General features: G+C 32.6%; 1 long non-coding RNA gene across 1 annotated transcript; it reads left to right on the forward strand.

The window, feature by feature from the left end:
• The first annotated feature begins 7,803 nt into the window (after positions 1 to 7,803).
• LOC145323724 (uncharacterized) lies at positions 7,804 to 12,909 on the forward strand. Its single transcript, XR_013881077.1, has 4 exons — positions 7,804 to 8,012; positions 8,881 to 8,949; positions 10,189 to 10,251; positions 11,991 to 12,909. It is a non-coding gene; the product is annotated as an uncharacterized LOC145323724 (long non-coding RNA).
• Positions 12,910 to 23,868: the final 10,959 nt, after the last annotated feature.

The following is a 23,868-nucleotide window of genomic DNA, read 5'->3' on the forward strand; positions in this document are numbered from 1 at the left end:
TCATATAATCTCACATTGGGAGATACGATCACACAGTTCGCATTAGGATATGACCGACAGACCACGGCACGAACTTTACCATTTGCGTCAGAATCACTGTGTCCACCAAAACCTAAAGAACCATTGACCATTAGAACTATCTTCGCTCATATAGAAGAAATAGCTATATACGTGTCGATAACAATTATCATGGTCATAATATTAGACAGGATCACTACATTCCTAGTCAGACTCTTGAAAAGAATATTAAGAGTATTTCAGAGGAGTTTGCGTATACGCGGTAGAACGCTTATCCCTCAACGACCAGATGCACATCATCATAACCTAACGGTAATCTACGGCAGGAGAGGTCACCCCGCCGCGACTACCGCTAGTTATCGACCTAGAAACTCAAACAGAATAGTTAGATAAATATACAAGTTAACATGATTCCTATGACTTAACTTCTAATGCATCCAGATGGAAAGACTTACGGACATTCCCAATGATATAAAAGACTTTGCCAAACGGAAAATATAACACTCTCGTAATTACCTATACAATATGGTACTTATATTCTTGTACGTTCTTATAAAAATCTCCACGTTATTATTATATGAGTTATCTAAAAGGGTAATGATAGAAACGGTAAGAAAATAAAACCACATATATAGTAACTATGATACCAAAAAGAACATAGTAGGTAATGTTATTACTCATTTAATTGTTATAAAACAAGCGAAAAAAAAAAAAAAAATTAGGCTAAACGCTTCATAAAGGTAACAATTTAATTTAATTATTATCACTACTAACGTGACAAACGAACAAGTAACGCTTATAGAGTAGCTACGTAAATAGAATTTTACATATATTAAACCAGTAATTAACAAGTATATATGTAACTTAAAATCTCTATATTTATTTTAACAAAAGTAGATAATCTTTAGAAAAAGGTATAAAATTTTGACAAATATTTCTCTTTGGTGAAAATTATAAAGTTAAGACAATTTCGAAAACAGAATATAAATTTTCATTTAACAAAATCTTTGGAAAACAAAATTGTGATAATAAGAAAGATTTCTGACAAGTTTTAACAAATTTAGTTAATATATTTCTTTTTTTTGACTTAAGCTGTATACTGGCACATAAGAAAAAAAAAAAATTCTGAGATCATTAAAAACAATTGAGCAATAAATGCAAAAACTTATATATATATATAGGCACACAGCCTATCAACGACTCTACTTGAATCAGGAAAATTCTATTTGGTGGAAATAAAAATTTAGATTTAACTTTAATGACAGGCCTAAGAAAATTTTACCCCGAAACTTAAGTTTTACGGCTATTGTAGTAAGAATTAAAGGGATGTAAATTTCTATAGTTTTGAAGAGGAATGATATATACTCTAAACCTTAATAAGTTAAATAATCTTCCTTAATGAAATTACCCGATCAATGAAACTACTTTAATTGCTCAAATATTAAAATTTACAAACAGTCTTTACATATCTCTCTTACAAGTACTTGAATAAGCATATTTGAATAGCTTTGTCTAACGTCAGTCCTTCAGTCTACTTAGATATTGGTTACAAAAAAAATATATGCTATTTACAGGTCCTCTATATATATCACAGCACAATTAAGATTCACGATTATGCACAGGGATGGATATAAATGAAAAGATCAGAGAAAAGGTACTGAGGCGCAAGTTCGATTAAATATCTATATACATAACCCTTAAAAGCTAACAAGAATGAATAAATTGTGATATAAGGCTGAAAATTAAAATTGTTAATATAATATTGAGAAAAGAAATTTAGTTCAACTATGACAAAAGTAATTGAGATTACACGAAGTTTTAAATTAGGGGAAAAGAAAATACAACCTTATACCATTATTTCCTTACATACTAAGTCCCTTACAAGCTAACATGTAATGATATAACAAAATAACATTGGTGTAAATTATTTGGTCTTGTACAGTATGAAAGTCATAACGTCTAATATTTTACTAAATAGTAATCACTATTTTGACTAGTTACATAGATTAAGAATTTTGTCACACGTGTCTGAGCAGTTTTTTTGTCTAGTAAAATTTACAATGTCTATGACCAAGCTAACATTCGCCACTTCAGCGCGTGCGCTTAGGGCCGGCAGAACCCCGTCGCCGAGGGACACCTTCAGCATCGGACTCCTCCCTGCTGTTATCCGACGAACGCGCCACTGAAGTCAGGCTAGCCGTCTCTGAGGCAGTCTCTGGCGGAAGAGATGGGGTGGGAGTCTCGACTGTAAGACACAGCCGCTCTAAACCTCCAACCACTCTCTCTGGCAATGGGAACCGAATCTCACTACCCATGGAACCGAACTGGCTGGATGGTATATCGATCTCGAACACGTTCACCAGAGGAAGTGTATCTTCCGCTTCCTAAAATAGGGAAGTAAATACTAGTTAAAACAGAACATCTTAACAAATAATCAGGGAAAAATATAATAATGCTTACCCATATAGATAATTGAGCAGCCCTGATACTTTCAGAAAATTTTTATTAACTCCGCTAAAGTCATAATGCTAACCATTGGAACGGGAATAGCACCATGATTAAAATAACTTATTGTATATACGCATAGCTAAAGTCACCAAATTCTTTACCTCAAGTCACGTAGTTTTGGCGACTAATAATATTAAACGAATGTAGCAAACTTACCGCTGAAAGGTCCACTGCAGATGGGGAATCAATGCGACTTAAGCACAGAGATGAACTATAGCTGGATCCTTCTGCAGACCCGCCAGTACTGGGTGGGCTAAACCTTAGCATGTTTGTATAGTGTTCCTCCAGATTGACTGAGTTGGTCGCCTAAAATATAATAGATCTTATTAGTTTAATCGCGACGCCAACAAAGAATCTAGGAAAATCAGGAAATGAGAATGCCTAAAATCCTGTAAAGCTATATGATTAGGTAGCAATTCAACCCATTTTATACTAGAATTAAAATCTTAGATCGGTTCAAAAATGCTTATGCAACCATACATTTTAAGATTAATATTCTACCAATAAAAGAATTTTAGTTGCAAATACCTTTAGATACGTGTACAAATATACAGCCTCTTTCTGAAAATTAATAGAAAAACTAAAGCATGGATACTTACATGTAAACGCTCTGTTTGATCAAAGATCAACGGACGGAAGCCAGGACTTCCCGTCGAGGTGTCCAATCCCGCAGGCCCATTACTTCCAGTAACTCGATCCTCAGTGGCAGACAGACGGTGTACGGCAAACAGCCCAACTCTGGACCTTACTTCTGCTGGAGTCGATGAACTAGCAGAGGGAGCCTAAAAACAACAAGAAAACATTAAAGTCTTGATCTAACATTTAAACCCCCAATGAGAAACGTGCGGCACGAGCAAACTCTTAACCTTCCCAGAGGGAAATAATATTAGGTTGCTAATTAAGATTTTAGTAAAGGTTAACTGGTATCTCAATTTAATTGCGGTAACCGAGCGGATTTCTCTGGCGACATAAAACGACGACAAACGGTGAGCGATATATATGGAAGAGCCGAAAGTCAACGTTGAGGAAGTGAGAATAGGACAGAACAACCCTGCAACAACATGATGCTTTATTGGACAAAACGGGTGGCTAGAAAAAAAATTATACAAAACAGAAAAGAAATATACAACAGAAGAAAACTCACCTGTGTATCTGACAGAATATCATCAATCTCAGAGGACGCGGCTTCATACATGGTGTCCGACGGCTCCGCAGTTGGCGACATAGCCCCAGATCTAGTCCTGTTGGTCCTGTTACCGCAGTGAAGAAGCTCAATGGTCCTGACGCCTATGTTTCGGAGGCGCGTACATACATCTCTTATCCAGCGAGCCAGCGACCTGTCTGAGGTGTTGTCAATACGTGTTAGAGTCTCAAGCCCTACAGCACCGAAGAAGACCACTATGAGAGCACATGAAAACAAGCCTAAACCCAACAACATGTTAATTAAGCCATCCATGTTGAATGTGTCCAGACTCGTCTTCTGGTCTCTCCTCGACTCGGCAGACCCAGAATCACCTCCGGCAACATCGTCACCAATGTCACCGCAGGAGTTCTGCATCACCAAATTGAGGAGAGACCAGATGATTTGTATCGTTCTACTAAGCATCAGTGAGAGATGCTCGTTGCCAAACATCTCCCCTTGATCCCTTTCGGACTCTACAGTATCAAAAGTACTTGTACTCCCATAGTCATCGACATCAGCAAGGCTTGGCATCCCAGACTGGTCGCTGTACACTGAACTCGAGTCGTCTAAGGAGTTTTCAAGAAACGAGGAATTGGCAAGAGTGGCCGCAGCCGCTCTCATTGATTCCTCGAATCTTTCCTTAATATTCTGATGCGCGTCCAAACTGTCAGGTATATACATTATGAGCGAATGTAAATTTAAAATAGAGGACTAGAGATTCTGAAAGGCAATATAGTAAAGTTAATTTTATGAAAAAGACTGTACACACGAATATTTTTTTTGTATTCTAAGCAACTATGGTTGAACCTCCTAACCATTAAAACTTTGATTTATCATCTAAAAGTAAAATTCTTTAAGTTAAAGAATACGTAATTAATCTTACATGATTCAACGCTTAAAAATAGCTATCGTTAAGCTATTCAAACATTAAAACTTTGTTTTATTAGATTCAATTAAGTTAAAGAATATGTAATTAATTTTACATGATTCAACGCTTAAAAATAGCTATCGCTGAGCTATCAAAAAAAAAACATATTCATTATGATGTATCAAGCAATTAAAAACTTATGTACTAGCTAAATCTGAATATCTTCAATGATGTTTTAAAAACACTTTAGATAAAGCTAGCTAAATATAATTTTTGTAAGCGACCATTTTAAAATAAATATGGTTGAGTTACTCGTAACGTAAATAACCTATCAATTAGCGTCATTATAATTGAATTAAGTAAAAAGAAAATCTTATTTTAAAACCTATAGTAAAATTGTTTTAGAAGATTTGAATCAGGACTCAATAAGTTTTGATTATAAAAAGGGGAACGCTGTAATCAAAAGTTAAAACGAATAGAATGATGGAACATATCTGTGTCAATATAAGTTTTGTTTACGATGAACGAATTTAACTTTTGCAGACGGAAAACGTAAACAAAACAAGGTACATCAATTTACCTGATGACTCAGATATGTCCTATCAAAACTACAAATATTATATAAAACAAAATTGTCATATATTGAAGATGTACCCATATTGCTTCTAACCCACTTTCGTTTAAAAATACAGTGATAAAGGCCTTATCGACGAAGAAAATAAGAATCTTGAGTCTTAAATAGCGGCTAACGAATGCAATAATGGGCATATCAACGATCTATAACATAAAAACATTCATATAAAACAAACGGGTTACTATATTTTATCACTTTTATATAAATTCTCTTGGAATTTAGCGGTAAAATTAAACACTCGAACGCAAGCTCCGCTCGCAAAGACAATTATTATATAAATGAGCATAATTACTGGGCCGCCAGCTTTTTATAACCTCGCTCAAATCCAACCCCTATCACTTTTGACCGCCCAAACATAAACAAAGGGTTGACAACTTATTGTTACGTAAAATTTAATTACGGACGTCGAACGATATATTTTGTAGATATTAAGTCTATAAGGTACACTTGACAACGAAGTAATGTAAGATATTAGTCTTTAAAATGATTAAAATTTATTCATGTTAAAAATAACATAAATACAGCTAATGCCAACAATGGTATAAACCATATGTACATATACAAAATATACAAACAAAGGGTTACCAACTATTGTTAGTAAAATCTTATATTTTTTACATACATACGAGTAATGTAACCAAAGAAAATAATACGATATGTAAATACTAATTGTACTTATACATTTTTATATAAAATATTGTTTATATTCAGGAAACAGTTATATTTAACAGAAATAGAGATAACTAACCAATCCATTATAGGTCTATCTGTAACGAAAGAATTTCTAGAATATCCCAGGGATAAAAGGATTAATAAAAGATTATTAAAGGAAGCCTGCAAGAAATACAGCGCTCTAACTGTTGAAAGACTGCCACAAGTAGACCCCATACACAAAATTTGAAGCCTCAATCTTCAATAACAAAAAAGTTACAGACCTTCTAAAACGGCATTTTGTGTTACATGAAATTTTTGAAAGAAAATCAATGCTTCTATGAAAATTTTTTAAAATTAACTACGTTGCCGAGAAGCAAAATTAAAATCCCATCTTTGTCATATTTTTAGGTTGCCAGTAACCATACATATTTTGTTTAGCATTTGAGTTATAATTTTCATGTATAACCGAGAAAGAATTCATTATTTTTTCATCAAATTGATAGAGTTTTGCAATAACTGTTAAAATCCCTACTTTCACGCTAGGTGGTGATGTGTATCTGAAGCTGTAGTTTTTTAACTAATAAAAATATGTCGACGAATTAAAACAAAAATATAATTATTTTTTAAAAACTCCAAAGGTTAATTTTTAACAAAAAGACTTATTTGATATTTAATTTCGTCGACTTTAATATTATACAAAGAATATCTAAAAAAAAACACGATAATATTTACAGAAAAGCAGACAGTTTCATATCAATATGGCGTCGTAAACATTACAGATATTTTCAACATTTTTGAAATTGTGATACAGTAATTTTATTTTAATTAATAGATATCTAAGTTAAAAGTAATATTTCTACTTGAAAATTACTGGGTTGCTATAATAGGGAGGGAGAGGATAGCAAACTTTTATATAATGGTAGTTTTATAATTCAATTTCTTACATGCAAAGCCGCAGTAGGTACAATGTTTTAAGCGAAGCATCTCCATTAACAATTTCTTTAGTTTTTGAATATTCTTGAATAGGTAAAAATTTTCTTATGAATTTATTTTTTACCAATTATTAAGTTAAGTTAGATATGGAAGGCAGGGGGGGGGGGGCCGGGGGTGAGTAGGAGAGGCGGATATATACTTTACGAGGAGTTTAAATAAGTTAATGGGGAGTGAAAATATCTTTATTTAAAATTATTTTTGTCGCTGTTGTCTTATATATCAGGTCTCTCTCGTAGCGGTGCCATATGTACCCTGTTTGCGCGTAAGTTACGCTTTTTTTGACCTATTTTTTGACAAATGTAAATAGAGGGAAAGCAAGGTACTTAAACTTCTTTAATATCCTTAAAAGTAAAAGGATATCAGTCTGTGTACTGAAGGATCTCGCTAACTACTGAACTGTTATGGTTCTCCTTTACTTTTTGTAGCTGCTTATAGGTTTTGGAAGGTTTGTTACTATATTCGGGGAAGGTATTACCACCCTCCTGATAGAATTAACCCCTAATAAAATCCCCCCCCATAAAAAAATTTTTCTTTTTACAATTACAATTGAAAGGTGGGGGGGGGGATGCCGACACCCCCCTCCCTCAAGTGCCTCTAGAGGCCACTAAGGGCGTACCCGCTAGTGTAATTCTTATTTTAAGATAGTTTAGCAACCCCTCCCCCCTTAAACCACTTTTTCTCTTTCCCCCCCAAAATGTACACTTATTTAGTACACTTACATCTGAAAAAAATCTGGCAACTATGCTCTCTCGGCAATAGTCAATATACATATTCATTACGATAAAAGATTTATCAAAAATCTTTGAAAAAGAAAAACAATTTGGTGTTGTAGGTGGCACATACCTAATGTTTTAAATTAACACTAGCGGCTATACCCCCTAGCATCTAGGGGTCTAGAAAATAGCTTAAAACTATCCAAGACTTCAATCCTAAAATAAAATTGCCCAAAACTATCATAGGACCCATGTGAAGCTTACCTAAAATAGTGAACCCAATCGGTTCAACAGTTCTTGAGTTCTTAAGCTTCAGACAAGAAACCCTTACTACTTTTTAAAATAGGATGACCTATTTAGATTCTGCACTAACAATATCAAAATATTACAGAGTTTTATAGAATGAATAAATCAATGCGTTTATCTTCAGAGTATTTAGAGGTAGGTAGAAATAATTAATCTTTTTGGGTCATGTAAAGAAATCGAAGTTGTTGGGTTTCATCGTTTTTTCACAGTAGCTTTTGAAAGGTTATTTTAGGTTAGGTTAGGTTAAGTAAATGTTGATGATTGCCCTGCAGGGTTAGAAAATATACGATACAGGGCTAGAGCCCTCCGCAGGGGCTAGAAATATGAGAAAGGCTACTGTGAAAATATGACGAAACCCGCAACTTTTTTCTTTCCATGATCCGTCTTTTTTCTGAAGCGAAGCTACTTGGTATTTCATGTCTGTCCGCCCGTCTGTGAGAAAAGATGTGTGCGAAATGTAAATATCATAGCTGCTATTTAAGATAGGCGTCTAAAACTTACGTGAATATTCCCTATAACAATGAGTTTTCAGTTTATAAGTAACATGGTCTGTTAGTCCATCAGTAATTCTTGGCCCTTCATTATTTTTTTATGAAAAATTTTATTTACTCGACTGCTACCTTTTCTTTTTGATGTCTGCTTTAACGATGAACATATGATTTTCTCTGTATCTTATTTGGTCTGTCAGTCTGTTCATAATTCTCTTGCCATTTGATTTATATTGAAAAAATTGATTATTTCAACTGTCATTCCAAATAAATGGCTGATTTTTTTGGTTAAAGATTTTCCTCTGACAAATATCTACTTTATTTATCATATGGTCTGTCAGTCCGTTTGTATTGTCTATAGGTGAAACAAATACTAATAGTGTGTATTTATGGAATCCGGAAAAGGGGGTCAAAAATTAAATCAACTTTCCTTGTCTTTTGTAAGTTTTTGATCTAAAATCTTTTTTTGCACTTTATACCTACTTATTACCTTTTCAATTTTTAATTTCATTCAGACAAAGAAAATCCATGCCCAGTAATGAAACTTGAAACGTAGACAGGAAGAAAATAATATGTTTATTAAGGTAATATTATAACGCATGATTAAAAATGCCTCTTTCTGCCCCTCCATCCCATCCCCCGCGATCAACAAGTATGCCCCTCCCCCCCCCTTCCAAGCCAAATTTCCTAATGTTCTCGCAAGCTCAAGGATGCATTAAGACAGAGAAAAACTTAACCAAAACTTTTTTGTTATCGCTTTACCACACCATAAGACGGAATACTGTTCAAATAATCTTAAAATTGATATAACAGATTAATAAAAAAGATTGTGCGCCTCGTATGTCAAATACTAAGTCCAATTCGGAAAGGTTAGACATTATTTTTTCTTTCAAAACTGTAAGTCTGTCTATGTTCATATATCACTATTGAACCTGTGGCCGTAACACGTAGCACACCTGCTCATTGTCGCGAAGGTGATAGGTTCAAATCTGGACAAAACACTGCTTCATAACTAAAGATGTTTAAACTGGTTCCTATAAACAGAATAAAAATTTTATTGAGACATAGTAAATAAAAAAATGCTTAATTTCAGCGTTATAATCCTGTTTTCAAATCTTAATCACATAACTCTATGGTTACTTAGTATTTGTGAACTCTTACTTTTCCTCCTATTATTTTAGCAAAAGAGGACTATCCACGAACAAGAGCACGTGATTCTAAATACCTTCCAACATTGATCCTGAGTAAATTCTTTTAGAATATCATAGGTTACTATTAGTAATTAATATATTGACGAGAAAATTTATGTTTCACCACTTCAAGTTGAAGAAAAGTAAAAAAATGTCCACCATTTTTAGTTAAAATTCTATCAAACGTTTTGTTGAGTTCGGGGTGTCTTTAGTTGTCCATGTTGTCAAATAATAAAAATTTTTTTAAAAGTCAAAAGCACATATACTTTATCTCAAATGTATGTTTAAATTAATGCTATTATAGATTAATTTACAATCTATTTAATACGAGTATTCGCATATGTATCATCAAATATCCATTTTATTAAAAGAAATAGCTTCATAAAAGTTTACAAAAACAATTAAAACACCTAAAAAACATGGTGAAACATAAATTTTCTCGTCAATATATCAATAATATATGGTGACCTATTATATTCTGAAAGAAAATACTTAAGATCAATGCTGGAAGGTACTTAGAATCATGTGCTCTCGTTCGTGGATAGTCCTCTTTACAATAAGATTTTAGGAGGATTAATATTATCATTAAGATTTTTACTCACAATTGGTTTTTAAATTATTGTGTTGTTTTAGTAACAAGAAATGAGGGTCTAATGAGAAAGCCTTGCAGTTGCGTTGGTATTAACATCCTCCAAGGTAAGTCATTTTTAATAGCACAGCTACTCCTAAAGGGGACTATGCACGGATTAGAATAAGTGATTCTAAGCACCTTTCAGCATTGATTCTTAGTATTTTTCAGTGAATTTTACTAGGTTTATGATTAATATTTGGATTATTGACTAAAAATTAGGTTTTTTTCATGGTTTTATATGAAAAAACTTTGTCACTTTGAAACTATAAGCATTTTTTGATAAAATCTCATCAAATATTTTGTTGTTCAAACTGTTGTTTCAAAAGCTTTAACACATAAGTATTAGGTATTTCAAGAGAAAAATTTATACCTTATTTATAATAAGGGTTTGTAACTTGTATTATTGTAAACAGTATAATTAATGTACGTTTGTAATTTACAGCATTATATGAATTTTGCCGTGTTATTTTATTTTGTCCTTTAAACTCAACAAAGCATTATTGCACCAAAAATGCTTAACATTTTTAAAAAATCATATAAAACCATGGACAATAAACCAAATATTAGACATAAACCTAGTATATTCACTAAAAAATACCAAAGATCAATGCTGGAAGGTGTCTAGAATTACTAGGTCTCATTCGTGCATAGTCCCCTTTTGAGTTTGTGACTGGGCAAAATAACAGTCTCAACGCATTCTGTTTGATACACACAGATACACATAATACTGTTCATATATTTTTAAAAGCGAAGCTTTTCTATTATTAGGGTTGGTCTGTCCGTCCAGGACAGATAACTTTTTCGTCAATTTAGGCATGTTAGAATTGTCCTATCGATTTCAAACTTTGCTTGATGATTCCGGTGGTAGTTAAGTACAATTTAGAAAACGTAGCAATCTATAATCATAACCAAAATGTCTGTACATCCATTTTAAACATGTTGATTTTTTTTACTTTTTTTAACAACAAATTTTTATGTGATCTAATAATCCGATTGATCTGATTTTTGACATACTGATTTCTGGAACAACAAAGTACAATATTACAAGCGAAACAACTCTATAATCAAGTCCTAAAAATGTAAGTATGTTCATAAACATTATTCTGTATCAAGCAGTTTTTTTAACAAATTTACTTCAATCGACTATTTAAAGGGGGGGGGGGGGGGTGAAAGTGACACTTTTTGAAACCAAAACTAAAAGTCAAAGGAACTCAACTAAAAAAAGAGTTACAGGTCTGAGATTTTGCATGGCAGTTGCTTTATAGGGGTACAATATGGAACTGTGAAGAAACGGCGGCGCAACCGCCGAAAACCGCCAAGAAAAGGCAAAAAAAATTTCGGCGAGAAACGGCGGTTTTCGGCGGTTGCGCCGCCGTTTCTTCACAGTTCCATAATGTACCCCTATAAAGCAACTGCCATGCAAAATCTCAGACCTGTAACTCTTTTTTTAGTTGAGTTCCTTTGTTGACTTTTAGTTTTGGTTTCAAAAAGTGTCACTTTCGCCCCCCCCCCCTTTATATTCTGATTATTCAGTTCTGACACTATACAAGTGTTTATGTCCGTTTTTCCTACTGTTTCAGAGCTTCGCTTTTATGGATGTTGTCATCCTTATTTTTAATTAAAATGTCATCAGATTTGCTTTATTAGAAATTTTGGTAGAAACTAGTAGTATAAACATTTTTAATCTACAAAAAGGGTAATTTTGTTTACTATGATTAGAGGAATTTATCGTCCATTGTCTTATTTCCTCAGATACAAGATTAATTAGGTATCTGTCGATTACTTCAATAAATTAATATTTTAGGTAGAAGTGAAGAAATGGATTAAGTGGTATGATGAACAGCGGTGGTTTGTGGCAGAACAAGAAGGTTTGATGACGAGAAACCCCAATCTAAGTGCATAAGTTCTAAGTTCTAAGCACAGAAGAAAAGAAAAATATTATATTCCAGTTTTGATTGGAAACTGAAAAATATCCGATTAATTATGTAAAACATTGTATTATATCCAGTTTTCTACGAATATAAAAATGTACAATCATAAGATTAAAAACTAATTTTTTACATCCGCGGAAAGCTTTTTTTAATACGATGCAATACCTTTTTACATACCTTCTTATGTTTCTTATTTTGTAACAGCCATTAGAAAAAAGGTTAAAGTTCTAGTATTGAACCACAGATAAATATTTAAGCAAAATGATTAATTCAGTGGCGTGCACATACATTCACAAGGGGGGTTTGAAAAAAAGGGAATGAAAAAATGGTAAGGCAGGTTTTCTGATTCTTATTTAAGGGGGGTGTTGACATTCCTCTTCATTCCCTAATGCACACCACTGGATTAGTTTATCATTAGTATTGTTATCAAAGTTTAATTCAAATCACGCATGTAATTAATTAATTTAATAAGACTTCATATAAAAAAATACTTTCAAAGTATTTTCCACAGCTGAATCATTAAATCATTTTGATGGTGCGCTAAATCGGGGCGCGCCGAATTTCAGCCAATCACAGCTCAGCATTGTATGATATGCCGCGCTATGATTGGCTAAAATTCGGCGCGCCCCGATTTAGCGCACCATCACAATGATTTAAAGATTCACCTCACAACTATAACTGTTAAAATACTATAATTTTTTGTCTTGATTTTTATTGCATAATTAAGATTTTGTTTACATGTTTAGTTTCAACTTTTATTATTTCAAAAAATAAAATATAGTTTAGTATGTATTTTGCAATTTTTGATATAATTTATTATAAGCGAAGCCTTTTCTATAATTTGAACTGGTCCATCTGTCAGTACATCTTCCGTACACAATGGACAGTTACCTCCTGTAAGTTTAAACAGATTAGAACTTTCCTTTTGATTCCAAACTTTGCATGGTGGTTCCTGTAGTAATTAGATACGATTTAGAAAGCGTAGCAACTCTGTAATCATTACTAGAATGTCCGTAAGACCATTTTAAACATGTTACTTTTAACTTTTTTAACAACAGAGGGGGGGGGGGGGGGGTAAAATGTGGTAACTGGTGCCAGCCACGACGTACCAGCAATTTTATTTTGGGTGCTACTTCCTTAGTTTTAGAGATGATGGGGTAAAATCTTTTTGGTTGTGTCAATCTTTTCAGACCATTTTATTTTTAGTAGCAAAGCTACTCTATAATTCACTTTGTCCGTCAGTCCATCCGTAATGCTGTGGGGGAAATGGAATTTACTCAGCTCCTATAAAAGATAGAATGCTGAAATTTTTTGACAACATTTCCATCATTAAGGAGCACAATTGACTATAAAACATCATTGGCGGTCGGACTGCTTTTTAGCAGGTTTTAGGCTGTTTTTATATGTTTTACATTTTTTTCTCCATATCTTCAGTGTTTATAATCCGATTTTCTAAATTTTTTCAGTTAATAGATATCAAAATTAAATTTCCTGTCTTTTAAAGAAAACAACCATGACGGCCAGACTGCCGTTTTAGCAGGTTTTAGGCTATTTTTAAATTTTTCATTTTCTCCAAGTCTTCAGTGTTTATGGTCCGATTTACAAAAAATATTTCAGTTATATATATCAATATTAAATTTCCAGTCTTTTAAAGAAAACAACCATGATGGCCAGACTGCCTTTTTAGCAGGTTTTAGGCTATTTTTATATTTTTAACATTTTTCTCCATATCTTCAGTGTATATGGTCCGATTTTTGAAATTTTTTAAGTTAAGGATATAAAAATTAAATTTTCTGTCGTTTTAAGAAAACAACCATACCGGCCAGACTGCCTTTTATCAGGTTTTTGGCTATTTTTATATGTTTTACATATTTCCCCATATCTTTGTTTTTTTTTATCTAATTTTAAAACTTTTTTGGGATATCAATATCAAAATAATTTTTCCCATTGTTATGTGCATCTTTAATGTAATTTACTTTGACCATCGTCATCATACAAAATAAAATAAGGTTTCGTGTTTATTTTATCCAATAAATCTATTCTTGATTTAAATAAATACCCTTTAAATCTATTTGTACGCATTCCCATCTATGATTTTTTGTGCTTTGCTACATAGGGATGTTGTCATCCTTGTTTTAAAAAAATTTCCCCTTACAAATTCTCGTTTATCAAAGTATATCTTAAATTCAGTGCTTCTTCTGTGCTTTTAAGATATTAAAACAAAATCTTTTTAGGACAGTCTGTTTAATATTTAAGTGAACCATCTCTATAATAAATTACTAAAAAAGTAAGTACCTATGTCCTTAAATTATATCCTGTATCACAGCAGTTTTTTAACAAATTTACGTATAATTTTTTTAGACTTATACATTTATATTCTAATTTTCAGTTCTGACACTCTACAAGTGTAAATGTGCATTTGTCCTAGCGTTTCAATGCTTTGCTTTTATAGTTGTTGTTATCCTTGTTAATAAGAGCGGCGCTACTCTTTTCACTAAAGTTTAAGGGTTAAAATTTGCTTGGGGGGGGGGTGGGTAATTACCTCCCCTGTAATCTGTTGGCAGAGGTAAATTTGGTTTACCCCCCCAAAATTTACCCCAGGGGTAAAATTGTTTGGGGGGGGGGGGAATTTAAATTTTATTTACACCCCCAAAATTGTTTGGGGGGGGGGGGGGGGGTAAAACGAAAAAATTTTTGGGGGTGCCTACGGCAGACACTTGTCTGAATTTTATGTACTTGTCAGTGAAGCTTCAAAAAGTTTTTGGGATGGCTTTAGTCGATTTTCCCAACCTAACCCATCATCCCTAAAGGCTATGTGCGTAGCTGCTAGTAACCAAATACTGCAAAAAGGTTTTGTTGCCTTTTCTGAGGAGTTTTAGATAATAAATATTCAGTTGGTCTAGAATAATCAGCTGCATAATTGGTAGCTGAATGTTAAAAGGGGTAGTTGCACAAAGTGCATTTAAACTTGAATTTAGTGAATTTTTTTTCTGTTCAATAGTTTAAACTACATCTATAGAACATAGATTTGAAAGAATTTAAATTTTCTACCAGGTAGTTTTAAATATATCAACTTAGACTTGAAAATCATATTTTTGGTATATATTCAACATAAACGGCTGTCCTGTTACCCAAAAAACAGCATGATAATTATTTTGTTGGTGCCTAAGGGGGGGAGGAGTTCTGACACATTTGCGTAAACCTGGTATATAGGCTTTATCTTTGGACTGAGAGGATAGGTTATTAAAGATTAAATCATTCTTATATGATGAATTTTCCAAAGTTTTAAGATTTTTTGGATAGGCCTCCAGGTTCCGGAGCTCCAGGTAGTCTCTGTACAGGTAAAACTGAAAAAAAAATTTTAAAGAGTTTGAGATCAACTTATGAAACAAAATATGCATGTTCTTTCTTCAAATATGTGAATAGAATTCAAAAAGATGCATATTTTGTTTTATAAGTTGACCTCTAACTCTTAAAAATTTTTTTTTTCATTTTTACCTGTCCAGAGACCACCTGGAGGTCTGAAGCTCCGGAACCTGGAGGCCTATCCAAAAAATCATAAAACTTGGGAAAATTCATCATATAAGAATGATTTTATCTTTAATAACCTATCCTCTCAGTCCAAAGATAAAGCTTATATACCAGATTTACGCAAACGTGTCAGAACTCCTCCCCCCTTGATTGCTATTTATTGTAATAAAAATAATATTTTACATAATATTCTTATTAGGTACTTTAGTTAGAAATCAGTTTTCTGAAATGCACATCATGCAACTATCTCATGAATTGTAGTCGTAGCACATTACTTGACTTTTTTTGTGCAGTATCCAGTATAGCAAGCTACTATCAGGTTGTTAATGAGAAGCGAGGTTACTCTTTAATTAAAAATGTCAGAAGGTGCAGCTTAACAGACATGCAAATTTAAACACATCCATGTAATAGTTAGTTTTTTAAAAAAAAGGCAATTACCAAGGAAGTAATCATCTTTTACTAACATTCTTATGACGGATTTCGTGATTTTTTTGGTAGAGTTGTAACTTGTGATATCAGGTAAGCATTAAGTGCAAATATAAGATGAACTTTAAGTTTGTCTTAAATAATTATAAATTTTGTCTGAATTAGAAAACGCAAAAAAATGTCAAAAGAAAAACCTGCTAAAAAGCAGTCCATCATGAATGTTTTATAGTTAATTATGCTCTAAAATAATTGCAATGTTGACCCTTAACTGTTCACCATTTCTTTGCATGGATACACCTCACAAGTTTATATCCTTTCTTCAGGAATTTTCCCCTCTATAGGATATAAACAACTCTGCATTTTAACAGGCGGAAATAAAGTTAGGTATTAACAAGGATGACAACATCCATAAGTAGCGAAGCACAAACAAATCATGGATAAGAAATTGGCAAAGGAGATTTTAAAAACATTTGTTGAAATCAATCATAGATATTTGATGAAAAATTGTGAAACCTTCCTCAAGTATTTTATAATTTTGTATCGTGACCGACAGACTGACTGTTAAAAGTAAATTACTTTTGGGATGCTCTTAATAACGTGGTATAATTATAAAAAAATTTGAACATTAGACTTGAAACACCAGGAAATGCGTAAAATATAAAAATAACCAAAAACCTTCTAAAAGTTTCGACTACATACATAAAAACCCCTTAGAACGGCCGGAAATGTATTCTTAACAACCTTATCTAAAAAATTTGAAAATCAGATCACAAACACCACACTTAGATATGGGGAAAATTGTAAAAAAAAATTAAAAATAGCCAAAAACCAGGCCAACCGCCATTGATGTTTTATGGTTTATTATGCTCATTAATATTGGGGATGTTGACAATCTACTAATTATAGAGAAGCTTCGCTACTAAAAAGTAATGTGAAAGGGGTCTATGCACGAACGAGATCAAGTGATAATCGGCAAATTCTGGAAACAGTGATGTAAGCCTCTTTAATTTCAATTCAATCAAGGTTTGAGTAATATCATTTCCTTAAAGATAAGCTTTTTGGTCCAACAAACAATTTAAGTACCCAGTTTAAATGTATAGTAAAAATATCCTATTATACATCATTTATCATGCTAAAAAAAAAGAATTATCCCTGTTGCTAAGTTAATGATTAATATTAAAAGAGTGCATTGTAAGCATTTCAACTCGTTACCCAAATATTTAAAAAAGACTTCCCTTGACCAGTCCAGTGGTTAGAGGTCCTTCGCTATACACAGACAAGACATCCTGGTACTTTTATATAAGGGACTTATGAAAGGGGAATGAATGAAGTAGACCCTCCACTTTGATTTTAGTTTGAAATCAAAATTAAAATTTTTTTATTGGTATCTTTTTTTTCAATTGGCTATCTCCTGGGAGTTGCATTATACACAAAAATAGTTATTAACATTTTCGGGAGCTATAAGAAGCTAATTTCAAAGAAGAACTACTCAATTCAGCAGTTAGCAAAATTCTTAGGTACACACAAACAAACATTGCTTTACTTTTATTTAATGATGGCACAAGTAAAAATATATTTAATAAGTTTTTAACTTTATTTTATTAGCTTTCGGGAAAAATAAAAAATACATTTTCATTATGGCAATACATATATTGAATCGATACAATATTAAAAAACAGAGGCATCATAAAAATCCAAAAAAATCTAGGTTCTTGTATGATATTGAAAAGTCTCTTTTTCTAAGGCGTGTTCATTAACTTATCCCTGTGTTGAATAGAGATCTCGTAATCTAACTAACCAGGACACTTTAAGATTAATTTATGTGTTAACAAATTAGGATCATTTTAATTAGTTTTCAGTCAAAATAATAAAATAAACAAACAAGTTTTCTTAAAAAAACATCAACAAGATTTATAAACAGATTTAACTTTCTCATTTATTATCTTTTATTTATCATTTCTTAATGACAGCAAAATGTCACAGTATTGCAGAAACATTCATTGAACAAAAATATCGCTTATCAGCTTATTATCACTTCAGATTATTTATCACTTCAAATGTATTCAAATAATTTGTTTTATGTTTTTAGCACTGTCCAAGAGACAAAGTTGTCTGCAATCTGCCTTCGAAAATTAATCTGAAAATAAAAATAATTATCAATTTTTCGTAAATTAAGAATATAAATCAAATAACAATTACGTCCAACCAGCAGTACTGATTGGGACGGTAGGAAGTGCTATAATAAAGAAAGAGTGACAGCTAAAATCTAGCAGAATAAAGTAACATAATGTACGTTTGTCTGTCTTTCTGTTTGTACCAAAGGATCTCGCTAACTGCTAATCCTATATGGTTCTCCTTTCAGGGTAGCTTCTCATAGGTCCTGGGAAGGTTTATAACTATATTGGGATAGGGTAACACTACCCTACCAAGAGAAATCGCTCCAAGATAAATTCCCCCCACCAAAAAAATAAAGGGTATAGTCCCTTTCGTGGTAAAGCCCCTTAAGGGGCGATTCTTCGTATTTTCACAGTAGCTTTATCCTATTTCTAGCCACTGCGGGCCAATTGCCTAACCCTGCAGGGCAATCATCTAACCCAATATAACCTAATCTAACCATAAATAACCAATTAAAAGCAATTTTAAAAATACAACAAATCGCCCCTTAAGGGGTGTTGCCACGAGTGACTATACCCATATAGGGAATGCCTTGGCCCAAAACAGTAGCACTCATTCCCGTGAACTGTTAGGACTTCCAGGTTGTGCAATAAAAGGTGTGAGGTGAGAATTTGATTAAATAAGAGACAACCCATCTCCCCCCCCCCCCCCAAAGAAAAATGAAGTAATAAGAACATCTTTTTTGATTATAACTTTATTCAATTACCTTATATGATAATACGTGTATGCTGTTAACTAATACTGATGGCTCGGCTGTGTTACTGATTTTATAAATCAAATAAAACTTATGTCATTATTCCTGAAACAAAAATAGTTGTAATTCATTGTGATACGACTAAATATTATGAATCCTTATACTAAAGTAACAGGATGTCTCTTTGTGTGTTTGTTTGTACCGAAGGATCTCGCTAACCGCTGAACCGATTGGGTTCTCCTTAACAGGGTAGCTTCTCATAGCTTCCGGGAAGGTTTATAACTATTATGGGGGAGGGTACCACCACCCTCCCAAGAGAAATAAAAAAAATCTAAAATGTTTTTACGTTTCTCGATTTAACAAAGAGAATGGAATGGATTTTTTTCTGTTTTATCAGGCAATAACCTAAAATTAAAGTAATTGTAAACTTTTACAACTTTTGAATATTAAAAATCTTATATATTAAAATTATCCAACACTCGAGAATGCCACAATAAGTAGATAGCAAACACAAAAAAAAACATTTTTGTTGTAACCAATTTACAACTGAATGAATTTTTTAAAAAGTTTTTAGCTTTTTGTGATTTTTAGGGGCAACAATTTACGGCAAAAATACCATGTCAATTATTTTAGAATTATAGATTTACTTTGCTTACAAAAAAATTTAATTAATTCCCGACAACCAATTAAAGAAAAGTAACAGCTGACTAATGTTTACATTTGGTTGCAGAAATCGTCCGCCAGAGTTTCATGTCAATTAATTTTGGTCATTTTCTTTCAATTACTTTCCTCCCCCGAATTTGTTATTTATTTTAGCTGTTTATCTTCTATATAAATATTTTGGAGAAAAAATTTCTTTAAGTAGAAAAACATTTAAATTTATTTTAGATGTTTTAGGCCAGATATGCAAAGATTCATGACAATTAATCAAGTATTTTTAGAGGAAAATTTATTAAGAGATAAAATAGCTAAAGATAGAGTCCTTAAAAGTTGGGATTTTGGGCTTTAGTAAAAACCTCTCTATATTTTATGCAACGTACAAAGAAACTTAATTTTTTTGAGAGATTTTGATTAGAAAGAAGGGTGTTTTTATTGTAAAAATCGAATCAGTTACAGGCAACCTAAAATTATGACAAAGATGAGATTTTAATTTTGCTTCTAGGCTTTGCATTTTAATTTTGAAAATTTTCGTATGAGCATTGGGATTCTTTCAAAATATTCATGTACTATAAAATGTCATTTTAAAATGTCTATAACTTTTTTATTATTGAAGCTGGAGGCTTCAAATTTTGGGTGTTGGGTCTACTTGTGGCAGTCTTTTAGCAGTTAGAGCGGGGTATTTCTTGCAGGCTTCCTTTAAAACTTCTTTTGTTTAGATTACCATAGCCAGGATACCCCAAGGAACCGGTTGGAGCACGCGCACTAACTCTTTTTAGGATCTACCATGGACCAGCCTGGAGATAACCTAGATGACCATGGAGTATTGGAGCCCTACCACCACCCTACCTTGGACGGATTGCGGTTGTGTTCCTGTCAACACCTTGACACTATAGACGAGAACAACAACATTATCACCACACCAGAGTACGATGGATTCTCAGAGAACCTGTCCATCACCATCAGGAATTTCTTGTTAAATACAGCCCTGAATACCAGAGAAGATAGTAGAGTGGAGACCGATAGTGACATTAGCTCCAGCAGCACACTATCCCTCTCTACAAATGACCTCAACCAACTCTACTATGACCTGGAAAATCACTCAATCATCTTGGACGAGAATGGTAACGAGGTAGCACAAGTGGACGCCCTTGGCTACATATCTACCTCACCCCCAACTTCAACCTACACTTCGAACGAGAGCACTTCACCACCTAGTTCATCATCAGAAGAAGCTGAACTATCCAGAACAACCAACGCAAAAACATTTATTGATGTGACAATGTTAGATAAAACTAAACCCCTCAAGAAAAGAATGTATTCTATTTGGGAGGTTTATCATCTTGTATACCCAGCTATGAGAATACGCAAAGCATACTTTCTTAATGGAAAGCGTATTTAGCTTAGCTTGGAATACATTTATAGTTTATTATATATGCCTATATACTGGGACTACTAAACTTTTTCTTTTTCTCTTTTTTCTTTTTTAACAACTTACCCCCATTGGAGATGCGATCCTCAATTTTCAAATTCTTTGAACGTACATATGAGACTTTTACAGAAATGCTTCGCATCCACAACTATCTATCTATGCTTGATATAAAGTCAACACTTTATAGATCATATTATGAACCTTTGATTGACACGTGCCCTGCAATTAACTAGTAGCACTCAGGGGCAAGACACAATTACTTTAGCTAGGCCCAAGGCATTATTTGTATCAATTTATGCATTCATAGGCCTATCCTTACCTATATGACACCATATATGGGTAACGCTAGCCTATTCATGGTAATCTGTATGTGATTTGCTAATAGTATATGTTTATTAAAGATATTATGTTTATAGTTAATGTAATCATACAAACAACTAGTTCAAATATGTATGCCTACAACCATGCCTGATTTACGTCACATATTAACACACAGATATTTAATTGCACAGACAAACACTAAAATCCTGGTCCAGAGCTAATGTTATAGCATGTACCTCTTGAATTTATTCAGTTATTTACTAACTCTCCTACCATCAACTTCTCTTTCTGGCTTTAAAAGGTAATGACTTAGTTGTTTGGCATGCATTGTAGTTTAAATTTAGGCCCCTTAGTACTTAGCATGAATTGAGCTCAGGCCTTATGTTAGAACTCTAACACTTAGCACAATTCACTGCTTGGGACTTAGGGCATATTTCTGTCCTACTCTACTTATAATTTTAACACTTATCCTGTAAATATTTTCATACTTAACTTATGCACTTGTGATATAAATACACTTTATAAAAACATTTTCCTTCCTTAATACTTAACATACTTATATAATTCTGATCGAATATCAAAACCAACCATTTATTCTTAGGTTAAAGCAACATAATACTTCGCGTGGGTCTTTGGTTGAGCTTCCACCAGCTCAACCAAATTCGTATTATACTTGTGGGAATAGAGGGTTAAGCATTCTAAACAAACGAACCGACGATGAGAATGTCTATGTGTATTGCATTAAAATTAGGTTTTAGTAGTACTCATAGAAGAGCGGTCTCCATACCTAACTATGGACAAACGCCCCATTCGCACACACAATATATAGATAGATAGATAGATAGATAGATAGATAGATAGATAGATAGATAGATAGATAGATAGATAGATAGATAGATAGATAGATAGATAGATAGATAGATAGAAGTATTATTGTATCTTGTAACTACAAATTGGTTTATAGATAGATAGATAGATAGTTAGATGGGTAGGTAGATAGATATATAAATATGCCCTGAAAATATATCTATTTAACCTTTACAATACACCCTTTCATTTCTCATTATCTTTATAGAAGAAAATAAAAACTATGTTTTTCTAAAAGTTCTAAATTTTATCATTAGTTATGTGTGACTTACATGAAATAATTCAAAAGTGGTACTTATATTTCCAAAAAGCTTGCGTAGCATTTTTTACCAGGTACAAAAGCCACGCAATAAGTATCTAAAAATATACTCATTTTTTGCACACTCTTTATCTCATTTGTTTATTAAGCTTCACTGATATTGAATGTAATAATCCTTGACCTTGTTTACCTTTAAAACTCTAACATGTGTAGAAAAGGGTTTGTGCAAGTTACAAAAGAGAAAATTATTTTTAAAGTAAAACATTTCCATAATTAGTGTGTATACATGTTAGATCTAATTGAATTATCTATCTTTTATCTTGTTTGACGTTCTTGTAACGATGGTATGTATGTTATGTTATTTTCAGTCAATGAATGAAAGAAAGCATTTTAAAACTTTGGGCGACAGAATAATTTACATTCCTAATAACACAAATATAACAAGATTTAAAAGTATTGATTACATTTTCCAGTCTGGTATTTAAACCGATTAATATCCGATGGATTAAAACCGATTCTTAGCCATCCTGGAAAATCATGTATCGTATTGTATTGTAGGAATAATCAAAGAAAAATCATAATATTAATATTAATTATTGTCAGCCACGAGGGGCCAAAAGCATTTGCTGGTAAAACTGTAAAAAATCTTTTAATTTTTCAGTTTACTCTCTGTAGAAAGCTGTCTATAATACGATGCGGTAAATAACTAGTCTAGTCTCGCATGTATACATTTTACATAGCATACAACACCTATTTTCTCCTTTAAATTTGCCGGCTATTACAGGGATAGAAAGGATATTTTACAAGGCATTTAACAATAAAAGTTTTAACTTTTTTATAATTAGTACTTCTATAGATTTTTTTTATTTTCTAAGCTACTCTATAATTCCCAACTTAATGATATTAATACAATTTTACTTTAAAGTTTTGCTGCCTAGTTTTATTCAATGGTTGATTCACTAATTAAACTAATTAAAGGGTTAGAGAAATAGCAAAGAACCAATTTTAGAATCGGTTCATTCAGTGTTACATAGATTTTCATAAACAAACCAAAACCATACTACTTTGCATGTGTAATAATGATAGAATAAAAATTTTGATTTTAAAAGATATCCCCCAGTTCTCCTTGATGGTACTAAATGACTAATTTGTCAAAATTGTAGGGATATGAAGGGAGGGTCTCAACAACTAATTCACCATGGTGTCAAAACGTTCCCGCATTTTTTCTCTTAGTCAAAAATCCAAAGTATGAAGGGTCAGAAATGTAACAAAAATAAAAATTTAAAAAAGCAGTAAACTGTTAGAAATTTATATGTTAACTAAATGATCTCATAACTAACCTTTCTTTGATTTCCTTCTAATCTAAGAAAAGTTGCTATTTTGTATATA

This window comes from Acartia tonsa, chromosome 7 (assembly GCF_053477335.1).
Source record: "Acartia tonsa isolate MP-2025a chromosome 7, ASM5347733v1, whole genome shotgun sequence".
NCBI lineage: Eukaryota > Metazoa > Arthropoda > Copepoda > Calanoida > Acartiidae > Acartia > Acartia tonsa.